This window comes from Sciurus vulgaris (assembly GCF_902686455.1).
Source record: "Sciurus vulgaris genome assembly, chromosome: 2".
Classification (NCBI taxonomy): domain Eukaryota; kingdom Metazoa; phylum Chordata; class Mammalia; order Rodentia; family Sciuridae; genus Sciurus; species Sciurus vulgaris.
Window position 1 is genome coordinate 106,518,617 of NC_136462.1, and position 24,768 is coordinate 106,543,384.

General features: G+C 45.7%; 1 protein-coding gene and 1 long non-coding RNA gene across 3 annotated transcripts in view; one reads left to right on the forward strand and one right to left on the reverse strand.

Annotated features, from left to right (window-relative positions):
- Window positions 1-24,768, forward strand: part of LIPC (lipase C, hepatic type) — a 131,288-nt gene that overhangs the window by 46,808 nt on the left and 59,712 nt on the right. The window lies entirely within an intron of this gene.
- Window positions 132-23,443, reverse strand: LOC306653089. Its single transcript, XR_013761637.1, has 3 exons — window positions 18,722-23,443; window positions 7,642-7,763; window positions 132-1,493 (listed from the first exon to the last, which is right to left on the reverse strand). It is a non-coding gene; the product is annotated as an uncharacterized lncRNA (long non-coding RNA).

Below are 24,768 nucleotides of genomic sequence, written 5' to 3' on the forward strand. Positions count from 1 at the left end.
AGGGAAGGAAAGAAGGAAAGAAAGAAAGAAAGAAAGAAAGAAAGAAAGAAAGAAAGAAAGAAAGAAAGAAAGAAAGAAAGAAAGAAAGAAAGAAAGAAAGAAAGGGAGAGAGAGAGAAAGAAAGAAAAGAAAGGAAAGAAAAAATTAATTAATTAACTCATGCCCAACATGGGCTCTCTTCTTGAGGATGGAGCTATTTCAGAAAATCTGGATGGATATTTGGGCACATCCACCAGGGGTGTACAGTCTTCCCAAGAGGCAGTTCATGAAAAACTGGGAGCTTTGTACCCTTGCCCTATCTTTGGCCTCTCACACACTGGATCTGGTCAGAGTTGGCAGGCTGTTCTGACGCCCAGCTGCACCAGGCCTCCCCTTAGCAGGTTAGCTCTCCTCCTCACGTGTTGTTTCTTCCTACCTTGGTGTCCACTCCAACTATATCTGTTGATGGTCCACAGTGCACTCAGACCTTTCTGGGCACCAGCATATGTAAAGATGCCTAAGCATTCATTCCTTTTCTCAAAAGTGCCCTCCTAAATACAACGGGACGGATGCCCCAGCAGGGGTGTAAGCAAAATGCGGAGGACAATTCACTTTATACAACAAAGGCTTCTGTAGTACTTACCATGGGCCAGACAGGGAGCCAGCGAGGGCTTTACCAATGTTAGTTCATTTAATCCACTGTTCACCTAGATGGATACTATTCTTGTCCCTTTGTACTGGTGGGGAAACTGGGGCACAGAGTCGGAAAGTAACTTGACAGGATTCAGCAGCCAGTTAGTGCTGGTGCCAGGTTCTGAACCCGGGCACTCCTGCTCCAGGGAACCAGAATTTGGGCCACCCTGTCCTAAATGTAAAAATACTTATCCAAAGCCATCTGCAAATGCAATACACAGACTGAGAATGCTTTGGCGCATACTGGCGAAGTAACATTCACCCAAAAATGTAAATGGTGCAAAAGAGTTAACTAAGCTGATTGGGAGTAAGGGGGTGACAAGCCAGGGCTCTGGGTGGGGAAGGAGTGAGATGTGTGCTAGGAACTGAGCGAGTCCACTATGGCAGGTGAAGGAGGTAAAGGAGAATCACACCTGCAGCACCTATGGCCAAGGGTTGATTTGTGGCCAGGTTTCCCAAGAATGACAGGAATCTCTCCCACAGGCTTGGCAGGAAGTGACAGCATCAGCTTTGCATTATCCACCCATGCCTCAGGCTAGTGGTATAGAGAGCGGACTGGAAGTGGGAGACGCATGGGGAGGCAGCAGCCAGGCGAGAGAAGAGGCTCCCCTAATGGGCACACAACATCCTCCATGGGCTTGCGGGTTCCTGCAGGGCTCCACATCCATGCTGACCCCATCTAGCAGCTCCTCCTCTCCTCCTTCACCGACAGCCCCCTCAGCATAGTAAGATGCCACCTAAAGGTCTCTTCCTCCATATACATGTTGTCACCAGGCCTGGTACTTACGTGGACATACTCTTGTTTGGATCTCCCAACATCCCTGCAAGGAAGACATTGGCATGTCCATTTTACAGAGCACTGAAGATCAGAAAATTCCCAGAGTTGACGCAGTCATTCCAGTAGGAAGTAAGGGAGCCCACAGACAGCCCAGTGTTGCCTTCCCAGGTACACCAAGTAAAGATGAGCTTGGCATGGGGGTCCCTCCTCAAGGCATTTTGGTGACTAGTCATGGAGGTTAGAGGTGAGACAGTGAGGACACAGAAGCTCTCAGGTGGGGCGTGTGAGGACACCAGCAGGGGTACAGACGTGGACCGCTGGACCAAGGCAGGTGTGCACCCGAGAATATGCCACTCTTTTCATCTCCAGAATCCATTTAGGGAAACACCCCCCAACATCAGACGCCCAGGGTTCCCCTTTTCTTCCTATCGATACGTTCCAGTGGACAGACAACCCATAACATAAATAAGCACAAACTGCGCCTCAGCTTCCCTGCTGAGTCCATTTTGCGTCCTCTCCCACTTATCCTTGATATGGCCCTTCCTTCCAACCATGCCACTCTCCTGTTGCTTGTGTCCTCCCTCTTCCTTTCACTCGTGTAGAGAAGCCCTGCTGTGAGGATCAGTCTCAGATCAAGCATCCCTTTCACATCTCCTCAGACTGAGTGTGGGTGGCCAGCTCTCCTGATTTGCCTGGTTTGTGGTTTGTGGGACTTTGGGCGCTAAGTCAGGACAGTGCCCTGCAAATCAGGATGGTTTGCCACCCTGGCTAGGCACCCGGATTGCCTCTGCTTACTGGAAGCTGAGCAAGCGTCCAAGCTGCCTTCTACTCATAGTTCGTTTCTCTAAAGTAGATGTGACTCCCTCCTTGAGACAAGGTCCTGTGCCTTGGCCTGGTGCCTGACAGACCAGGTGGTGCAGTCAACATTTGCAGAACAAATGCAGGGCATGTGTGCAGAACGAGAGTGAGAGGGATAGAAAATGGCTCTCACCCCGCAGGCAGAGAGGGGGGGCCCTGCCAAGGAAGTGCACAGACCACACTCAAGGCCTGAGAAAAACCGAACTTTGGCCGGTGGAAGCCAAAGTTGTTTGGCTCTTTGTTTCATTTGCCGGTCAGCAGCTTGGAGGATCACCTAGAGGAACATCTAGACATGTTTCATTTGAAAGAATTCAGCTAGACAAACAACCAGAGAGCAAGAACCAGAGATGGTGGGGGTGGGGGGGTTAAATGGCAGGGTGGTTCCACTCCAAATGCCCTTGGTGACACAGTTGATGAGAAGTGGTAGGCACACCCTTCCCTCTTGTGTGCATCCCTCCTCGTTGAGCATCTTCCTGATTGGAGTGGAGTCTGGAACACACAGACCCTTATTTTTCACACAGTCCAGTCCCTAAGCCATCTGGTGATCAACTGGTCAAACGCTGGCTGAACCCCATGCTTGACGTGTGCTCAAGAGACTTTCAAAGGTAGTTCTGACAGTACATAGATGCCAGCATTAGAATCCCCATCCGTGGCACTCTGGGTCTTAGGATAGACCCCACTGGGTTCAAGTCCCAGCTGTATTATTTGGTTACTAAGTGATCATAAGTAGATAAATGACCTAAGCTTGCAGAACTTCAGTTCTCCTCATGTGTAAATGAGGAAAATATTTGTCCCTCACAGACTCATTGTGAGGATTAAATGAGGAAAATGCATGCTACAACACTTAGCAGAATGCCTGATACACAGTAAATGCTCAATAAACCAAAGCTATTATTCTTAGGAGCAGCAACAGCACTGCTTTTACTTGGCACTTAAAGCTGTGTAGCCAATCTGGGCATTCCACCAGGTTTCTGAAGCAAACAACAGCCCCTTAATAAATAGCTTCCAGACAGCTCGTCATCGAAAACTGACAGCATTTTTGTTTCTTGGTTATCAGTCATATTATTTCCTACCTGATGGTCTTGCTCTGGAACAGTGTGGCCCAAACAAGCTGACTAATTATAGCATTTCCAGAGTACATACCAGCTTTCCTAAGAACTGGGACTGAAGTAAATGAGTAATTAACAGGTTTTACAGGATTTTCTTTCCCCCACTCCACCTCCAGTACCTCTAACTCACTAAGCTGCTCACAACCGTTAATTTTAAGAACATTCAGCTGAAATGGGTGTGGGGTTTGAGATAATCTTGTGTCCACCACGGATGCATCATGTGGCCAGTAGCCACATAACCTCAGGCAGGTCACTCTCCAGCTCTGGCCCCAGCTTCCTGATAGAGTAAGGAAGTTAGGCTACGGTGATCCCTAAGGCTCCTTTCAACTCAGGAACTGGATTATTCTCAGAGACCAGTGTTCACACTGGTGTTGGCCACTGAATCACATATGGCCATGTGCCTCTGTTTCCTTATTTATGTCCTTCACCCAACAACTATTTATTAAGTTCCTGTAGGTGTGAGGTACTGTGCTAAGTGCTAGTCCCTCTCAGATCCATCCTAACTCAGCAACCTGTAGGAATGCCCTCACTTTGAGTAGGCTCCTTAGAAGGAAAACACTTTGTCCCAGGTTTGTGTCTCGGCCAGGAATCACAGAGGGAGGCCTCTCTGATCTGCCCCATTCTCTAAAATGTGTCAGAGGAGCAAAGCCCAGGTTAGGAGCCTTCAACATAAAGGGCCCAAGTCTTGGGATAGGGAGAAGTTCAGGACAGAAGAAACCCTGAGATTTGGGGGTGTTGTTATTGTTGTTGTTGTTTTGGGGTTTTTTTTTTTGTTTGGTTGGTTGGGTTTTGTTTTTTGTTTCGACCTCCCATTAGCAAATCTTAGAGTAAAATTATCCCCACAGATAAGCAAGTTTCTTTCCCTCCATAATTCCTTTTGGCAGGACTTCTTCTGGGAAGGCTATCCCGCAGCGACTCCTGACAACCCAGGGAAGAACTTCCTGCTGCATCTCATTAGGGGGGGAATCAAAATGTAGAAGTCCTAGTTCTATCACTTGAGAAAGAAACTTAATCTTTACTTGGGTTTTGTGACCTGCAAAATGTATGTGGCCTTGAGAAATCTGCTTTGGGCCAAACACATTTAAACTGCAAAAATGACTGTGGTTCCCTCTCGGCCACCTTCTGCTTCAGGACAACTCAGAGCTGACCTTAGAAGGGAGCAGAAGAGACGGTCACCTCTGCAATAGAATGTGAACACCACCAGAAAATCTCACCTTTCCAAAAATATCTTTCCCATGACCTGAAATTCAACTATTTATGATTCATTGGGGTATGGGGGAGGAGTTTACAATCTCCTCAGTGTTCAGGGGCATCCCATTAAGTCATTTTTCCAACTGTGACCTACTAATACTATGAAGAAAAATTATATTCCCTGGGGCTCTTGACCCAGGCCCTTTGGAATACTAACCTCTTTTTTATCCCCAAACTATCTGTGAGACAAGATTTATGATTCAGTACATTTTTAAAGCCAGAAAAATGAGTCTCGAGGACTTCAGGGAACTTGCTAAAGGACCACAGGAGTGATGGGGTTAAGACTTAAACATTGGGTGGGAAAGGTGGCAGACCCAGGTGACAGGCCAGGGAGGGAAGCCTGAAGGGGAGTAGTACAGTGCTGGCCACCCTCAGCCCACTTAACTTCTTCGAGCCCTGTGGTTCAAAGGCCTCGGTCACCCACCAACACAACTAGAGCTTCTGCCAGGAAGGAAATAAAGAATGTTGATATCGTCCATTTTCTGGAACAGTGTATCCCCTAGGGCTAATCTGGAAATCTTATTTACAGGGCTGTCAAATACCCCTTTTAGCTGAGTGGGTGGAGAGGCATCGCAAGTATTTGGCCTGGTTCCTCTGAGAGCCGGCACTGCTCATTGGATAATGATCCCGTTGTCTTCTTACCTCAGAAAAGAGGCAAGGAACCCTCTTTCTGAATCTGACCCATCACGCTAGCCACACTTGTGTTTTTAGAAACTGTTTTTCCCCTGATAGTTTCACAACCGCTGATCTGTCACTCTCCAGATGAATGTAAATTGACACACAACAATGAAATATGGAGACACGTTTTCTCCCATCATTGTCTCCAGTTCTCAGAACCCAGGGTGGGGAGTGGGTGGAGCCCCTGATTCGTCTCCCAAGCAACCAGGAAGGGGGGGGGGTGAAGAGAGGATTTACCTGGTCTCTTTCCGCTCTGATGAATGGCTGCCAACCAGTTATTAAGGACAGGAGGAACATTGCAAAAATTGCAGGCCTCTGAGAGCCCACAGCTGGAGAAGTGTGGAATATTCTAATTACACCAGGTGGAAGCCCGGCTGCAGCTCCCGGTTAAGGAAGAGTGATCCCGTTAAATAGCCAAGAAGGAATGGTGTGCACGGGGGTTTGGATTTCTACATTGTAGCCTCAAAGTCATTCTCAAAGTTATCTCCTAAAATCTGGAGGTGAAGGAATAAAAGAGCAATAGGTGAAGGGAGCCCTGTCCTAACCTTAGCTCCTGACAGCCAGGGCCTCAGGAGGACAGTCATCCTGCACATGCAGCACTGCCTAATGACCAAAGAAAGGCCCCAAACTAGAAGCTCTGAAGCTGGCAAGCAGACAGGAGACATCACAATGACTTAGTCCAAGCAGTGCCGTGGTGTGCCCGAGCCTGGGGTTTCAGCCAGGCAGCCAAAGGTTCTAGCTGACTCTAAATAGCTGTATTACCTTAGGGGAGTCACTCTGCTCCGAGCCTCAGCTTCCTGGCTTATCAAGTGGGGCTGATTATTACACTGCCTTGGTTGTGAAGTTTAAGAGACAACATGACTTTAAAGTCCCCGGCAGTCTACCTGGAACAATGAAGGTGCTAAAGCTAGTCTTAGCTGTCCTCCCCGCCCTGTTCCCATGCCCCAGAGAACAAATTCCTGATGCATTCCTAAGTGATATTTCTGCTAAATACTGGAGACAGGTGCTGGGCAGGACACAGTTTTGTAACCAGCTTTCAGACTGCAACAACTCTACAGCCCTGTCCCCTCTTCTCCAGTTGTTCAGGGTATGACACAACCTCTGGAATGAGACTCGGAGATCCAGAGGGAACCTGCCACTGCCTGACCAGAGACTCAAAGCCCTGGCCCTCCCCAACCCTGGACCCGACCACCGCAAGCTGTTAACCTCAGAGGCTGGGACACCACGGAGCTTCTGATCCCAGTGGCAGCTCAGTGGTGCCTAAAATGCTGCCTGCCACATTATGCTGGTTGCTCCTTCCAGGGCGCCAAAAGGCCTAAAAGCTGGGAGGCCTCTCTGCCTGTACTTTCACATGTAACCCAGGGGTGGGGACATATTCTTTATAGCTGCATTTCTGACCCAGTTAGCTACCTCAACTTGGTCCCAGCAAGCAACAGAGCACCCATTGTTCAGCCTTCAACAGCCACAGAGAGGGAATGCTTCTGCCAAGTGCGGAGGTACCACCCAGATTCTGGCAGCAGGGAGAGTCACCCAACCCTTCCACCCAGAAGCACAATCACCCCCACCCAGATGGCCTAGGGCCCACTCAGCACTCCTTTTCTGCAAGATCCTCAAATTTGTCTGCTTTCCTATTTGTGAAGGGGAGGTCAAGCCAGGAGATGAAACTAAACCGTGCTCTCTGCTTATGGTCATGGAGACTTTATAAGTATTTTTATTGTATAGTTCTATTACATTAATATTGCTACAGTTAATTAGCATTATTGTAATACTGCTGTAGTATATAGCTATAACATACTATAAACCTGTAAGAACTAACTTTCACTCTTGCTACATGGCAGGTCTGTGGTAAGCATTATCCCCTTCTTAACCTCCCACAAACATTTTAGGTAGCAACTTATCATTCAATCCCATTTTATAGATGAGGGCAATTCAGAAAGGCTAAATTACTTACCCAAGGCCACACAGTCCATGAAAGCCCAAATTCCCACTCAGGGCAGTCTGACCTCAGCCCTATTGTCTCAGCAACAACAATCCAGCTTTGTAAACGTGGCCACCCAAGCTCTAGAAGCTCACCATGCTGGTGGCAGACTTCTGAAAGCTAAATCTAGAGCCTAGGAAATCCCCCATCTCCCACATGTCACTCCATCCCAGCAACTTCACTTGGTGCTTGAATTCCTTTCTGTGCATATTTTGTTTAGAGTTTCATCTCCTCCTTAAACACAAATATCCCTTTGGATAGGGTTGAAGTAAATGAGCAGGACTGTAATTGCAAGGCCTTTTCCTCAGGACAGCTACCCAAGAGCAGGAGGGAGAGGTCCTGGGCAAATTGGCAATATCACATCAAATTTTATTTTTCCCCTTGTTCTCTTCTCATTTGTATTACTCTCCCATTCTCTCAGTGATCCAGAATTTTCATGCTGTAAAAAAAAAAAAAAAAAAAAAAAATTGACTTAATAAATAAACCCATAATAAGGGTGCTATTCATCCCCTAAATCCCCTGACATACCATCAGAATAACCTATGACCTCATTAGAAGTTTCTTAGCAAAATAAACTCCACATGAGAGCTTTCTAGCTCTCATGACCAGCAAGGCAAAGGGTTCTTTCTGCTTCCACGTCCTCCCGCTACTCTCCACAGATGCCTACTATCTGCTCACTTGGACTAGCATCTGGTGTTGTGGGATCTATCACATTGCTGCTCAACTTAAATTCCACTAAAATTATGTCAAAAAATTGGGGCATGATGGACAACTTAGGAAACGCAGACCAGCAGTAAAGATACCATATACACTTGACCCAAATTTGAGTCTGGCCCAATGTGCATACATTAAATACTATGCTCCTCAATTTATACCTCTTGCGCCCCTCTCTCTCTCTCTCTCTTTCTCTCTCTCTCTCTCTCTCTCTCTCTCTCTCTCTCTCTCTCTCTCTCTGTGACTTCATAACCCAGGAGCATTTTCTTTACAAGAGGCATGTGAGGATGACAACAGTTAACGCAAAGGGATAAATCACTTTAGGTGGAACTTTGTTCACTAGAACAACCCAGGATAAAGAGGTTTGGGGAGATGAAAGGGAGGATTTGGAAGGAGTTATCTTACTTCCCAGTACAGCGAGCAGAGTAGTTATCTATTGCCATATAACAAATTGCCCCCAGATTTAGTAGCTTAAAATGACAAATGTTTCTCATCACCAAGTTACAAAGGGTCAGAAATCTGAGAAGAGATTAGTTCAGTGGTTCTGGGGCTACGGTCATCTCGACACTTGACTGAGGTTGGAAAATTCACCTCAGCGCTCACTCAGGGCTTACTGGCAGGCTTTTGATCCTTGTTGTCTGTGCGGCCTCTCCCTAGAGGAGAGGCCACTGGCTTCCTCCACGGCAAAGCAGGGGGAGGCAAGATGGAAGGCACATCTTTTACAATCTAATCCTAGCTATATGTTATTAGCACACAGACCAACCCTGGCACAATGTGGGAGGGAACCATACAAGGGTATGAATACAGAAGTGAGGATATTGGGGCCATCTTGGAAGGTGGCCATTCCAAGAGAGTGCAGAGGTTGGTGGGGTCATGTTGGAGATGTCTAAACTGCAGCCATATGCAGGTCATCTAACCCCACTCAGGCTCAGTGTGAACTTAGGACAATAGAGTTGTCAGGGTCAGTACTGCCGGAAGGCATTCTGGACAGAGCAAAGCATTCCACAAGGAGAAGGCAGCCTTATTTTGATTACTAGTACTAGCAACAGTGGTGCACAGTTCTGGGGACTCAGTCCGTTGAGATCAGGTCCAACCCACCAGTATACATCAGGGCCAGTGTATATTTCAGATTGCCAATACCTAATGTCAGATAATGAAGCATGACAAGAGACAGATTGGGTGAGACCTCTTTACTGACCTGTTAGAGCTGATTTATAATTAGTCGTTTGCCTGAATGCAAACAAGGAGTTCGAAGCTCTTGCCAGTTCTTGCTTGGAAATGATCTGTTCTCTTCATTTGAATGTTCCCCCTTCATCTGATTTACTTAGCAACCCTGATTTGTTTTTTGTTTTGTTTTGTTTTGTTTTTTCTATTTTGATTGACAATATGGAATTAAGCATCAGCTCAGTTCCTCTCTGGATATCCTAGGTTCCAAACCTCTCAGCCCTAAGGTCACTGATTCCAACTAAGACCCTCCCAGCCAGCCTCCCCTCTTTTACCCCTTACCTTCCCTGAGAGCTCTCAAGACAGACCTGGCTCACTGGCTCTAGGACAGAGAGGCCTTTCTCACTAGGGAATTCCTTCTTCTGGAATCCCCTTAGTGTTGTCAGATAAGAGCACTGGACTAAGGCCCAGTGCTGTGGCGCACGCCAGCAATCCCAGTGACTCGCAAGGCTGAAGCAGGAGGACCGCAAGTTCAGCTAAGTGAGACCCTGTCTCAAAATAAAAAATAAAAAGGACTGGGGATGTGGCTCAGTGGTAAAGTCCCTCTGGGTTCAATCCCTGGTACCAAAAAAAAAAAAAAAAAAAAAGCACTAGACTAGGAGTCAAGAACCTAGGTTGCTATCCTGGCTCTCTCATCATCATCGTCCTCTTTGGTGTGACCTGGGCAGGTCCCTTCACTGCTCTGAGTCATTTAGTTCTGATTATCAAAGACTCAGTGCTATTCACTGAGCACTCTGGGCCTTCTCCAGCCCTGCAGCATCCCACCAAAAAAAAAAAAAAAAAAAAGTCTGTTTAATGCAGAGATAACTCTCATAGTTCTGTTTATCTTTCACTCTGTATTCTTTCCCTCTGAACACTGGTAGAACCTAACCATGTGTGTCACGCGCTGGGGGTGAAACTAACAACACCTCAGCTCTGTGAGGGTAGTTTAGTCTCATCTGCACAATCACCAAAGCTAACCCTTATCGGGTATTCACTCTGTGCCATGCAAGATTCAGACCTCACTAAACCTTCACAACAACCCTGAGGTCACTAACTATCACCATCTCCATTTTACAGATGAGAAAACTGAGGCTCAGAGAGGGTAAACAACTCATTCAAATCCACCCAGCCTCAGTGAGGCAGAGCCAGGATGCAAACAGGTAGTTTGGGAGGAAGAATGTACACTACGTAATGACAGACCCTATTTCTTTTACCCACAGTCAGCATCTGTTTGTATTTGTTGATTTATTATAGGGTTCTGTCCTGTGCACTTTAAGCATATGGTAAAGCATAAACCCTGTCCCTACCTTCCCAGAACATATGATCTAAAATGTTCTAACAGACAAATCCAAAATTTCCTAGACTTGTGGGACTGCAAAAGAACATTTTCTCAACTCTCAATCTGCAAATAAGAAAGGAGAAACCTGAGGAAATTAAGTAAGTTGCTTCTGATGCCAAGCTCACTGCAGCAGAGATGGCCAAGGGCTTCCGGTCCTTGTCAGTTCAGTCTGGGCAGTGGTTTTCAGCGATTCTCAAGTGGGATGCTTTTGTACCCTCACCCCTAAGACATTCGGCAATGTCTGGGGGCATGTTTGTCAGAACAGAGGAAGAGGGTGCTATTGTCATCTCACAAGTAGAAGCCAGGGAAACTGCTAAACCTTCTACAACACACAAGACAATCTGGCCCAAAGAATTGTCTGGCCCAAAATGTAAATAATTCTGAGTCTGAAAAACCTGTTCTATGGGACTTACCAGTTCCCTAAAAAAGCTCTTTGTTCCTTTTAATTTATATATAGTCCCCTATAGTTGGATACTTTGTCTTACTCACTTTTGGTTCCAATGTTCCACAAAGTACCTGGTGTGCACTGAGTTAACTGAACAAGAGGAGAAGAAAACAGGGAGGAAGAGAGGTAGAAAAGAAGGAAGAGAAAGAATGACACCAAAAGATATCAGGTTTCCCTGGCAGGCAAAGAAAGTCCAATGCTATAAATCAAGACTTCTGTTCATAAAACAGAAGACTATTGACTATTTGAAATCAATTCTTGTGTATCTTTCCAGAGAGATGACACTCTGAATGCCTTGATCATACTTTAGCATAATTTAGGCCAATACTAACAAAGTGAATTTAGCAGAGAACCCAAGACCTGCTGCAGAAAATTTCTCCCTCTGAAAGTAAATCCTGATTGATGGACATGATGGAGCCTGTGAGGTACAAATGCACTGCCCTTTACGAAAATAGCTGGTTCCTTAGAAGGTGTCCATTGGGAAAATTGCAGTAGTTACAGCTGCCACTGAGGAGGACATAATTGACAGCTCTCATTCCAAGGCAGCAGAGCCACAGAGGAGGGTTGAGCCCAAGTGGGCTGTAAATCCAAATATCCAAATGCAGTTCATGCTTCAGCCCCCTACCGAATGACAAATGGCTGCCCTGTCAGAGCAAGCTGGCAGGTGATGCACCAGTCCTTCCCTCGCCCACCCCCCTACAGTGATGACAATCTGTCAGCAGCCGCTACTTCTCAGGAATGGGTGGGGTTGAGAGGGGGAGTCAGGCTGTGGCTCTTGGGCAAGGAGAAAAGGGCCTCTGAGTACAGAGACCTTCTTGGGAAAGGCAGCTCCCGCCCTATGTGGCAAGTTAAGGCTCAATGGCCAGTCAGAGGAGAAGAGCACGTCTCTGTATTCTCGTCAAGCTTTGGGGAACGTCTAGAAAATGCCTTGGAACTTCAGACAGAAACCCAGAAAAGTCCTTGGAACTGCAGTGTGGTCATTCTCCCCAGTGCCCTTCCCCATCAGCAAATCTCTTCCAAAGCCCTGAGGACACCTTGCATGGGATGGCTTTCCCAGCTCCAGGACAGACCTGCTGTCCACTCCGCATGCCCCACCTGTACATGCATGTCCCTCGCGGGCCAGGGGCATGCTCTGGGCCCCCACGTTCTGCACCTGGGCTGTAGCTCAGCCCTGCCTACCTGCCCATCTTTGTTTCATCATCACCTGTAGTACAGTCACCACCACCTGCAGTACAGTCATCACCTTCTGGGTCCATCCTTGTGCTGGTTCACCATAGGCTGATTTGGCATGAAGCCAGAGGAGCTTAGGGTTCAAGACCCCTCACCTGTACAAGCCCCTTCCAAATGCCCCTACCTAAGCACATATTCATGATGTCATATATCTTTTCTTAAACAGGACCACATAATTATATCTAAGATTCACACCCCATAAAACCTGGCTCTATTCTGCCTAGAGCTACAATCTCTGCAGAGCCCTGTATGCCTTGCACATAACAGGTATTTAATAAGGGCTGGAGTATTGAGAAGAATGGATGCTGACCATGATTACAATTAATTAGGAGTCAGTGTATCATAGGAAAGAGAAGAGCTGTGTTCCCCTCAAGCAGCCTTTAATAATTCTATCATCAAGTCAGAAAGAACCTATATTCTCTGCTATCATCCAGTCCATTGTTCTCAAATTCCACCATGCCCACAGAACCTCCGGGAGGGCTTGTCCAAACACAGCCAGCTGGTTCCCACCTCCAGAGTATCAGGTACAGCATATCTGGGACAGGACTGAGAATTTGCATTACTAACAAATTCCCAGGTGCTGTTGGCTGCTGCTGGTGGTGGGAGGACCACACTTTGAGACTCACTTTGAGTCTGTATATTCTCAATGGAGGTCACATTGCCCCAAGAGGGTGAAATTGGTTTGGGGTGATCACAGTGGGGGGGGGTCTTAATCTTTTATTACAAAGTATATATATATGTGTATACACACACACACACACACACACACACACACATATATATGTATATATATATATGGAGAGAGAGAGAGAGAGATGTATATCTGCAGTATATCCATGGTACTAGAATTTCATGGATAGATAGGGAAAATGTGTGGAGATTCCTTAAGGGTCAATAATGAAAAACATTGAGAGACACTGAGCTAGCCCAGCTTCCTAGTTGATGCTCAGTCCCCAGCAGCCTGTGCCAGAAGCCCTCACCTCTAGTGACCTAGAGCCCACACCATATCTGATACTGTGGAAAAAGCTCTGGACATGCTGTCAAAAGGGCAGGTTCAAATCCCAGCTCTGCCCCTTAGTAACTATGAGCCCTTTCCACCCACACCTACATTAGCTTCTGTACTGAAATAGAAAATTATATTAACCAAAACCGCTCTCACAGGAACTGCTGTATGTGATTGGAAGAGATATTTCAGTGAGTTGTTTATGGGGGTAGAGATGAGCAAGACCCCAAAGGGCATGGTTGAGTAGCAAAAGCAGCACATTCAACTATCTCCCAAGGAAGGTGGGCCTGTAAATTGCCCTGCTTTGCTGAGCGCCAGGAGAGTGGGAACACACATTTTAGGCAGAGCAGGATTAGTCTGCACAGTGAGGCCAGGGTGGTGTGGCAAGCTGGAGAGAGCCAGTGCAGCAGCTTAGGAGTGCAAGAACACCATGCACATGGATTCTGATCTGGGCGCACATTCTGGGTGGCAGCTCTATAAACTCTTCATCATCCCTATGAGTTCTGCACCATGTTTTTTGTCTCTAAATAATGCTCATGGGGGCAGCAAATTATTTTAGGACCAAGCCAAGAGAAGTCAAGTCTATATTAATATGCTGACTCAAAGCAGACACTTGCGTGCAGAACCCACCAGACCCCTGGGTTATGTGTTTTACAGCTTACTGTGTGCCCTGTTCATCAGGCCCCACGCCTGAAAGTCACCACTGACTCCAATTCTCCCTCAGTCCTATGTCCAATCTCTCACCAAACCCTGTGGGTTCATCTGGAGAGGCCAGCTCTGTGGCTACAGGCTCTCTGCCTGAGGCCTGTTCCTCCATGTCTTGCCTGGGAGTTTCCCCTATTATCTAAAAACAACTCTAACTGTCCAGCCTAGGAATTAGCCCAGGCCCCAAAGTCATGTTCCTGCTGGACAGGTTGGATTGTACTAACTACACAAGCAAGGAAAGGGCCAGAAGTGGTCCAGGTTGGCTCTGTCCTGAGAAGGAAGTGAGGCATAAATAGGACATAACCATGGACTTCTAGGCAGCGGGTCCTCTCAACTCAGGTGAATGTCAGGGTCATGGATCAGAGATCTGCTTTGACACAAGAGATTCAGAAGTAGGGTCCCACTGGAGCAGGAAGAGGAGGAAGATTGGATTAGCAGAAGGTAGAGAAGGAGATTGGACCTCAGGGGCAAGGCAGGGGACAGACACTAGCTCCAACTCCATATTCCTCAACAGTCTCTCAGATGGTGGCTTGGGAGGTAGTGAGGATGGGTAGAAGAAGCATGAGTTTGAGATATTAATTCTCCCTGCAAATTTTGGAACCAGAGGTAATGATATCCCCCCTCCCTGTAAAACCAGTTTCCTAGTACATAAAATGGGGGTGATACTGTCTGCTTCACACGTGGACCGGTGACTGAGACAGAAGCGCTCAGCAGGGGTGGTGGTGATGTCCAGAGAGGGTGACTTTCTAGCCCCTTCACCGTTGTGCTTGCTCTTCTCTGAACACCATTTCTGATTTCCATGCTGCTCTTAGGATGTGCCCACACCCAAGTGCAATGCTCCATTGTCACTTAAGCATCACAGAACCAAACAGGGCTGTCACAGCCCTTCTCCAAAACACATGCATCTACAATGCAGTCCACGTGAGGTTGGGAGAAGACACTCCACAATATTTACTCCTGTTGAAAACTATGATCAATGAACACCTGAGTCTTTCCATATGTGCTACTGCTACTGAGCCACAGCTCCCTGTCCCTTCCTTGAACAGTTGGGTTTTGGAGACCTGCTAAGCTTTATTTTCTCATATTCAGTCTCCCTCCCTCTCTCCCTTTCCCCTCTCCCTCCCTCCCTCTTTTTCTCTCTCTCTCTCTCTCCCTCCTCCCCTCTACCTCTATACCTTCTTTTTACTTTTTGTGACCCCTTGTGAAATTTTTGAAAAAAAATTCTAAGAAAAACATTTTTCTAAGACAAAGCCCAGGATTGAACCCTATGTCCACACAGGCTCCCTCCCTTCAAGACATACCATTCCAGTCTTCTTTGGTTCTCCTTGGGGACACTGCTCTAATTAGTGACTCATCTGCCTCACCACTCCTGCAGCCAGTCCACATTTGGATATTAGTGAGAAAGATTACCCAGCAGGCTGCTCAAGCTTTTCTGTTCTGTTCTATCTTTCACCTCTTTGTTTGGTCAACCTCTGGGTCCTGTAGATTCCACCTCAAAATGTCTTCTGTAGCCCCCTCCTCTATATCTTGACAGCTACACACTCCACCGGGACCTTATCACCTCCCTTCGACCACTGCAGTAGCTTCCTTGTTGGTCTTCTCACCTTTAAAACTTGGCTCTTTCCAGAAAAGATTTAAGGCAACTCAGCTTCTGCATATTCAAATGCATCCACCTTACCCCAGCGTAATCATAACCTAGAAGCCACGGTTACTATTTGCTACATGCCTTCTGTTTTTGGTTTTCAATTCTACACTCTAGTATTTCCCTTGGTGATGACAGATTTCTCAAAAATGACAAAGAATTTAGAAATATTTTCAATTTATTTTTAACATCTGCATCAGTGAACAAAGAAATTATAGTTGGTGGCAAGGTGGGGAGGGAGGAAGAAGGGAATTTAATTAGCTTTAGCTCTTATAGGAACTTCCATCAAGGCTGGTTGAACTGGGATGTGACATCTGGTTGGTTCTAGTCACAAAAAGGAAGGGTACATTAAATTGTCATGAATATATTTACCAGTTTTTACAATACCATTTTTAAAACTCTACAGAAGCCAATTTCCTTATGAGGAAATTACCCTACAAAGTTTTTTGGTTTTTTTTTTTTTTTAGAATAAGCAAACCCAAAATTTCTTCCTCAGCCTAAATCAATTCATCTGGCTCTAACACTAATACTGAGTATAGACACTGGGGCTGTCTTGGAGCTTCTGGCTCTCCACCCTTCAGGAATTTTCTAAAGCCTGGAGGAGGCAGGGAAACTTGAGGGATTAAAAAAAAAGACATCTGTTATGTCTCTTGATGTAGGGGTGGGAGTGAAATCCTGGCCAGCCACGCTCTTGGGCAGGCTAGAATTTAAGGAGATCTTTGAGATATGTGGGCCAAAAGTGAGACATTAACTGAGGATGCTCAAGACTGTGCCCAAGAGCTGACTAAGTAACTAAAGGACAAGGTCAGTGAGGTCTGGTTGGAATGCATCAAATAGGGGCTGACACACCATCTTCTCATTTTCTTTCTTTTCCTGCTATCCTTGGATGCCCCACTTCCATCCATAACCGTCTGGCCCTTTCCCTCCACCAAAGCCCCACAGCATGTCTGCATCCCATGCTACTCTTCATGCACAGAATCCAGCTTCCCCACCAGGCTCCATGCACCTGGACAAGAAGACTGAGACTTACTCATATACATATCCTCAACAGTTCCTGCACATAGCAAATAGAGTCCTTTTAAAGAAGGAAAAGTTGGCATCATTACTCATCTCCTCCATTGGGTTTTCAAATTCTTTGTGGAATCTCATGTAATTTCTCCCCTTTTTTTGCAAAAGCATTATTATTTAGCTTGTCCTCATGATTGCTCTGAGGTCACAAATGCCAAGCAGTAAACTCCAAGTCATAATGCATGAGAACTGGGGCAAAGTGTTCCCAAATTAGACATAAGTTTTCTAAAACTAAGGCTTTCCATGCTAAAGACAAGGTGTAAAATGAGTAGGGGGTATTCACTCATCACTTATGAATTCAGTAAACAACTTGCTGAGTGCTTCCACGTACCGGAAAGCCTATAGGGCTTTGAGGGCACAAAGATCAATGACATGGCTAACACCACCCCAAGAAACTCTCAGCTCATAGACCTTCCCTAAGCATTTGACAGTGTCAAATCAGCCTAGAAGGTGCAGAAACAATTTACCTGGCCTTTTTTTTTTTTTTTTTTTTAATCTAACACTTCTGTCATAAGCCAGGCATGACTGAGGATTGTATATGTCATTGTCCATTTTCTGCTGCTCGAACAGAATACCACAGATTGGGTAATTTATAATGAATAGAAATGTATGGGCTGCTGATTCTGGAGAGTGGAAAGTCTGAGATGAAGAGGCCAATCTGGAGAGGGAACTTCTTGCATCATGACCTGGTATAAGGCATTACATGGTGAGAGACGACAAGAGGGAGCCAAACTCCCTTTTATAACAAACACGCTCCCATGATAACAACATTAATCCATTCCTGAGGACAGAACCCTCATGACCTCAAGAGGTCACATTAGACCTCACCTTCCAGCACCATTGCAGTAGGGATTAATTTTTCAACACATGAGCTTTAGGGGACAAATTTGAACCATTGCAGCATATGAACCTTATAATAATTTGAATAGGCACTTTATGAACTCACTTCATAACCACTCTATGAAGTACAATTAACTATCTATTATTATGGATAGATATAGTTGTCCCTCATTATCCCTGGGGGATTGATTCTAAAATTCCCTCACCAAAAGTTTCCAAATCTACAGATTTTTTTAAAAAGGCATAGTTTTGCCTATAACCTGCAAACATCTTCGTGTGTTTTAAATCATCTCTGGATTACTTATAATACCTAATACCATGTAAATTCTATGTGAACAATTGTTATACTGTATTGTTTAGTAAATAAAGATAAGAAAAAAGTCTGTACATGTTCCATACAAATACAACTGTTTAAAATATTTTTGATGTAGAACCTATGAAGACAGAGAATGAACTATAATCTTTTTTACCCGCTTTTTCTTCTTTGAACCTCTTTAATCCTCAAAATTAAATGAGGACAATATTGCTAATCCCATGACAAAAAGGAAGGCAAAGTTAACTAACTTGCCTAGTCACACTGTCTATTGAGTGATATAACCAGGATTTTTTTTTTCCTGAGTTAAGAGAACTCAGCAGGCCACTTACACCCTGGTCAAATCTATCACTGGATTTGACAGAGGCTGGTCCCTCAGGCTGGAGGAGAAGGACGGAGGCCAAGGCAGGAGAGTAGAAGGAAAGGTGGTTTGTTTTAGGGCAACACAGGCCCTTGAGTAGCAGGGATCTTGGGCAAAGACCCCACCTAGAAGGTGAGGGTTTGTTGCACAGGACAGAGGCTCGAACCTGATACCTACACACACCACCACTCAGGTGCCACGTTCACACAGGCACCACTCAGTGAGTGTCTCGCCACCAGCAACCAGACTTCCAATTCCCCTTTCATTTCAGAGTAAGGTAAGGAACAGGGTTCAACTGGGCCTTTCTGCCCAGTCCCTGGGTACCTGAGGGCAGAGGGCTTGTGAGTGCTATCAACACCTGTCTACATGAGCATATGTAGTAAGCTCCTGCCAGGGACAAAGCACAGAGAAAACACTGAGAGCAAGACACTTGGACAGGTGTTTTGCACAGGGAGCTGTGACAGAAACCAAGGAGAGATGGGCATGCCAGGAAGGTCTGCCCCAACCTGTGGCCTCCAGACCAAGACTCACCACCCAGATATGTGGATGGGCTTTCATATGCACACACAGATACACACACCAGTCCTGTTGCCTTGGGTGGGCATTTTCACACAAAAACCAGTGAGCCACACTGCCAAGCCAATGATCTATTTCAAGATCTGACAGGATATAATTTCCAAGTACAGAGTAGAAAAGAACTTCTCAGAAAATCCTGTTTGCCACAGAACTCCATGCACTTGTTTGAAATCTTACTGCAACAGATCATAGTGCAGGGCCACGTGGCACCCTGGCTAGGATAAACAAGCTCCCTCGGGATGCTCCACTGAAACTCCAGGCTTGCCAGCATAAAAGTCTCCTTGATGATGGAGTCCTTCAGTCCATTTGGGGTTATAACCTCTGAAAGCAGAGAAAAATAAGTATGCCATTGTCATACACCTCAAGGCAGAAAAGCAGTGACAGCTGCCCGTTCTAAACTTCTCCTTTTTATGCCTTTATGCCTCCTTTGGACCTTGCAGAAAAGAGATGTTTGCAGAGCCTCAAGCAGGCAATTCTTTAGACCCAACTACAAAGAAATTGCCGCCTAACCCGGTCCTATTTCTGGAGGTGGTCACCCCCCCTCAACATATAGACGGGGTCTTCCAGATGGTCAGGGGCAGGACTCAACAGGCTGAGGCAAGTCAGGGTGTTTTGAGAAATCCATCGCTCTGTTCAGCAGCTGGAGGCCGCGGAGCAGCCTGATCTCCAGCTACTTTCAACAACTCAGTTTCTAGTTTTTTGGTTGTTAAGAATAAATTTAGAATTCTTTTCTTCGTTCTCTCCTCCTGGCAATCTCAAATGTGTCAGAAGAAAGGAGATTTCTACCATTATTGTCAGAAACGAGACTGAAATAACATGCCACCATCAAACACCAGTGTTCTTTTCACCAGAAAGCAGCACACAGAGAGCAACAGCTTTCTAAGTACTACCCAGAGCTATAAATCCAAATAGCCCCATTATCCTAACGCAAGGAGAGCTGGGCAAGCCACACTCTGTTTTATAAGGTTGTTGTGATTCTGGTAGCAAAGAAATGATCTCCCCGTTCTTATGTGGCACTGGGGACACCAAGAACAGCCAGAGAAAGAACAGAACTCAACTAGCTCAAAGATGCTCGGTCATATCAGGCCTTGACAACCTGAGTCATGCAGAAGCCACAGGAAGGGGGATGGGGGGCGGTACCCATGAAGGAAAAGAAAATGAAAACTACCTGGATATGGGAGGTCCCCAATCAGAGGTCCCCAATGTTCTGGGGCATCTGAAACTTGATGTGACAACTCTGGAAGACAACCAGTCAGGGACCTAAGGGGTAAGGAATGCCACTATAAAGCCCACCTGCTGGGCCATAGGTGGGGCTGGCAGGAGCAGCCCTAGGCCCATATGCACTTTGTCCTAACCCCACTGCTCACTAGCTGTGTGGCCTCAAGCAAGTTATATAATCCTGTGCCTCAGTTTCCTCATCTTTAAGAGGTAGGCTAATAAAAGATTCATGAACTTTGTGGGGTTCTTGTGAGGATTAAATGTTTTCATGTACAAAACAGTATTGAACAGGGAAGTTTTGGCACTTAGTTCATGTTCAATAGTTGTCCTTGTTGAACAGTCAGCCTGGTTGGTAAGGATCCCTGGGAGGCAAGACAAACAGTTCATGAGTATAAAGGTACACTCTTTGGAGATACCAGTCAACTTCTGTGAAAATGTTCCTCCCTTTATTTTTCCAAGATTTCTTTCCTTCATGCTCCACTCAGCCTACACAACCCTTCTTTTCTTTGGACTAAATATCCTCAGATAACATGGTTTTCAGTCCCTCATCCTCTGGTCACTCTCCTTTAACAAGCTCAGTTGGCTAAACATCCATCCTTAAACCCAGATCCTACCATCTCCAGCATCCCAAGGCCAAGGCGTCTCTCCCTCTCACTGAGAGCAGCATTCCACATCCATGACTGGGGCCAGGGTCGCCTGTGAGGGGCTGCAGCTGCCTGCCAGCCCTGAGGCAGGCAGAGCCATGCGGCCCCCAAGCTCCCTCCTCACAGGAGAAGGCAGCTGGCCCCTCTCACCAGTGCTCCTGGGCCTCTGACAGAGAATCCACCTGCTTGGATTCTGTCAGCCAACTTGGAGGGACTTCCTTAGAGGGACGGCCGCCGCCTCTGCACAATCTGTCTCCCTTGCCCTTATCCTGTGGTGAATGCCCTGCCTGGGCTGTACCTTGACCCCTCTGTGGCACCCCTGTCTACACCATCCAGGTCTCAAACACCTGTGTGGGGCTCTTCCTCTAGCACCTGAGCCTTACAGTCAGCCTTTCGTTAGCCTAGTAACAGAGAGACTGTCCAGGAAGATCATTACACTTCCCACGGCATCTCTGGGGACGAGGGTGTTGTTTTGCTGCCTTCGTAAATCTTTAGAACTGCAGTTCTGCCAGAGTACAGAAATAGAAGCCACACCCAGCCAGCTTTGGCATGGGTGCATTGGAATGGGCTGTTCTTCTGCCACTGCTAAAAGGGCACCCTCCCACAGAAGGCAGGGACAGCACAGCCCAGGGAGGGGCTTTTGAACAGAGTGGGGGCTAACAAGAAGGCACCGCAAAGGTGATTCAGGTTCCTACTGCCCACTCCTTCTTCCTCCCCTTTCAACCCTGCTCACAAATCCTAATCCAGATCCCTTACTGCAGGAAACTCAAGCAGGCGGCAATATTTTCTTTCTCTGAATGATACCAACTGCTGAGAGGCTCTTCCAATAAAGCCCCAGTGTTCTCCCCAGAGACACAGGCTCAGATTGTGCTGTGCTCAAAGCCAGCTTGTTCCCTGACTTCCAAGCCTCTGGCTTTCTCCGCGCCCCCACCCCTACCCAGGGAAGGCGCAACAGGTGTGCTGGTAACCAGCAAGCACTAGGACATTTTCCAGTTCCGATCAGCTCAGAGATGGCTAAAGTGTTTGGAATTCTTTCTTCCTTTATACTCACAAAATAATAATGGAAAAATGAAAAAGAAAAAAAAATGTCTTTTCTTTTTGCTCTTTTTAGAAAAGAAAGGAAACCAAAATAAGTCAAACTGACTTGATTTACATTATTATTAAAGGTATAAATAGGATCACCCCTGTTCTTGCATGTGATCTTTCGTTTGCATACAGATTGTGTGTCATGTCTAGGTTTGAATTGCTTCTTTGAATCAGCACTTCCTCCTCCCCCCAAAAAAGTATTGGTACTTGCCTTACTTTGGATAACAAAAAGGGTTCACTAAAGTGGTCCCTTTGGGGAAAAAAGGGAGAGGGGTCCCCAGGACACATTTTAGCTCCTATAATTCTGGAATGTAGAAAGGCAATTGGCCAGCAATTCTAAAATCCAGAGTCTACCAGGCACTGAAAATCCATAGTCAAATGAAACTGATCATCCCCAAAGCAATGGTTAGCCCAGCCCAGTTTCTTTTATGCCAAGTAACCGAAACACAGGTTTCAGTGAGTTTTACCAGATGCTCTGTGGTCATTGTGGGAGTGGGGATATCCTTAACCCCACACTTTGATCAGATAGAAAAGGCCTTTTCTAGCCCAGGAAGGCTCCTGCCTTCCCTATAGGCCAATTCCCATTCCCTTTACTAGTATTGAACTAAATGAATTAGACAATATGGGGACAGTTCATGTATCGATTTTGCTCTGAAATAAAAATGTATTCATCCCCAAACACAGTGCCATAGGCTGAGGGACAGTTCTTGAAGGCTGAAGTTGCTCCCAAGGAGGTTCCAAGCTTCTCTGACACCTTTTCTTCTCCAGCCCAGCACGTGAAGAACCACTCAACTGACATTGACGAAAGGGCAATGGGGATGTCCCACCCTTCGCTGCTCTTGCTCCTTTTCCTGCATGTGCTACTCTTGCATAGAAGAATGCTAAGCTTCCTTCTTTCTTCCCTCCCAGTCTTCCTGCCCAGCTGTCTTTGGAGTGCCACTCACAGACAGAGCTCCTCCATTCACACCATCCCCATCATCCGTCTTGTTTCAAAGAAGAAATTATTTTAACACCTGCTAAAAGGACGAAGGAACAAAAACAAATCAAATGAAGTAAAATAAAGAGGCTATCCAGGGAATGGTGGAGGAGATGTGATCAGAATCATGTCTTTGTTATTCTATCCAAATCCACAAGCTCTCTTCGGTGTTGTCTGGGAAACACTCAGTCCACTGCAAATGGTTCAGAGAGAATGGAGTCCCCAAAGCCCACCAGCTGGGCTTCTCTCCAAATGATGAGCCACGTTCTCCGGCCTCACTCCCACTAGATATTCCACGAGTGCTAAGTTTTCTGAGTCAATGTAGAGTGGTGGGAAAACGATAGCTGGAGAATCAAGATTACTCTGATTGGAATCCTAGAGCAGCTACTAGATATCGGCAGGTCGCTTTCTCTGAGTCTCGGTTTCCCATTTGCAAAATGTAGCAATGCCTCTAATCCCAGGGAGGATAAAATAAGCATGTGCTAACTTGACAGGTGTTTGGCAAATATATTTTTCTGTTTTTCCCACCAAAATTCACTTCCCACCATCTCTGGCACTTTGCTTGTTATTTTATGCCTTTCTAAAGCCTAACAGCCATGATATTTCTTGCCAATTCTTCAACAAGTCAGGACCCTCTTGTATCCTAGTGCTTTGCCACATCATTTACATATATGTAACTCTATTTCCTAGCCTCCCAAATTTTATACTGTTTGGTGATCAAAAATCACTTATTACCAGTGATATCATGTCTGTGTTCAGCATCCTGTCTGAAAAGTGTAATTCGAAAGTTGTTATTTATAATCTGATGAGCATTCTATCAATGGGGATCTACTGTCATATTTAACGGTCCAAACGTGTCCTTATAATTGGTATCAACAATTAAACTAATATAGAACAAGGGAGTTTTTAGAAATAGCGAAAGCCATTTATGTGCTATTTTATTTCCATAAGACCTTAATCAGTTCCACAGTTAATAAAATGTACATGTGCAGAATTATATAGATTCCTCCATTCATTTGACACATATTTATTGACATCCTTCTGAATGCCAGCTTTGTGCTAGGTGCCAGGCACACTGTGGCAAACATAACTGACAAGGACTCAGCTCCCTAGAGAACACAGATACCATATTTTATCAATTTTAGAACCCCCTTTTGTTCATATTTAATATCTTTGAAATAGGGATATATCTTACAAGTGCTGTTGGCTAGGCCCTGGTTGTGACGATGATCAGAAGTGTTCACCTTGTCACCATTTCAACGAGGCACAGGTATTTTTGAATGGTACCACCTGGGTTAAGTTTAACTGCCAGTTAAAATGTTTTTGAAAGGACTAGCCTATAAATTGTACACACACACACAACACACATACAAATCCCTGGAGAAGAGGTAAGACCTAAATCTGATATTCATCAGCAGAGGAGTGACCGCCATCACATATTTTCTTACAAAAACAAACAAGCATTTTATGGAAAGATAACCACAACAGAAAAAGTCTAGCTTTACTGCTGCGTGAATAAAAGGATTGTCCATCATGCTCCAAGCAGAGAAACAGACCCTAGAGAAACTGCCAAACCCTCAAAGAGGATGAAAGAAATTTCCGAACAATGAGAAGCTTCTGTGACCAATTCATGCATGACACAGGACTATCATTAAGACGTCATGTCACTGTTTAATATGTAGCTTTCTTTTCTCCTTTTCAGTGGTGTAGATAACAATGGTGTATCGTACTATCCAGGGGATATTATATTAAGTGAAATACTGTAATAAACAAGTAAGCAAAACAGAAAATCACGACAAGGTCCTAAATGTGTCATGAGACAACAAAGACAATGCCATGATGGGGAATAAGAAAAGAACCTCACATACATAAAGGAGCCAAGAAAGTTCTCCCTGAGAAGTCAAGGAGAAACTGGCCCTGCCAAGAGTCAAAAAGAACATTCCAGGCAGTCAGAGGAAACCACTAGTGAAAGGCCCTGGGGCTGGAAAGTTCCATGTGTTCAGAGGGTTTTATTACTATTGCCTTTGAAGCACTGGCCTACCTAGAAGCACAGGCAACTTACCACAAGGTCACCAGAC